The sequence below is a fragment of the Gossypium hirsutum genome, chromosome A13 (genome assembly GCF_007990345.1).
Source record: "Gossypium hirsutum isolate 1008001.06 chromosome A13, Gossypium_hirsutum_v2.1, whole genome shotgun sequence".
Classification (NCBI taxonomy): domain Eukaryota; kingdom Viridiplantae; phylum Streptophyta; class Magnoliopsida; order Malvales; family Malvaceae; genus Gossypium; species Gossypium hirsutum.
In genome coordinates, this window is record NC_053436.1 from 68,233,513 (window position 1) to 68,234,759 (window position 1,247).

A 1,247-nucleotide genomic window follows, 5' to 3' on the forward strand; every position below is an offset into this window, starting at 1 on the left:
GCTTTCAGACATCGTAACTCAGTCGAATCGAACTCGTACACATAGCTTTTAAGCTTATACATGTTCGGCTTCCACATATATACTATAACATTATTCATTCCAACATATATAGTTCATATTTAATCAAATAAATAACATCTATTTGCTTATAAACTTACCTCAGACAACGATAATCAGAACGGAACGACTAATCGACAACTGTGGTTTTCCCCCGATTCAACTCCGATTTCTTGGGTTCTTGATCTAAACATATTAAAATTAAACTCATTCAAACATAATTTCATTCAATTTAGTCCAAAAACACATAAATAGGAAAATTACTATTTTACCCCTAACATTTCACACTTTTTATAATTTAGTCCAAATTACACAAAACACAAAACATGCAAAATTTGCACACACCATGCTTAGGCCGAATGTTACCCATGTTCATACAAGTCCATACATTTCATTTATTTCACATTTTAGTCCCTCAATTTATTATTTTTGCAATTTAGCTCTAATTACTCAAAATCATCAAAAATTCCAATACAAAACAATTTAATCCAAAACATATTTTTCATAATTCATCAACTAACATCACAAAGCTCAATTATTCATAAATGGAATAACTCAAAATACTCATCAAAATTAGAAATTCAAACATGGGCTTTGTACATTACATTGTAACGATCTCAAAAACGTAAAAATCATCAAAAAACCGAGCTAGTTACATACCTTAATCAAGCTTAACAATGGCCGAATACCCTAAGCTTATTTCTTTTCTTTCTTTCTCAATTTTCGATCAAAAGTATGAACAAAATGCATGGCTTTAAATTTTATGTTTTATTATAACATATATTATTTAACATTTTACAAATTTAACCTTTATAATTTAATATAACAACTTAATAATGCATGCCATTACCGTCCATTCATATATTAAATGGCCTAATTTCAACATAAATACTTCAAATTATAAAGACACATTCAATTCGACCCTTACATATTAAACCATCAAATTTTCATTTTACGCGATTAAGCCCTTTTATTAAATTGGGCACTCAAACGACAAAATTAAAAATTGAAAATTTCATGGATATTAATTCACACATAATAAACACAAAAAATAATTTTTAAATATTTCTCTAACTCAGATTTGTGGTCTCGAAACCACTATTCTGAATAGGATCTAAATCGGGCTGTTACAACTCTCCCCCCTTAGGGATTTTCGTCCCCGAAAATCTTACCAGTAAATAGGTTCGAAT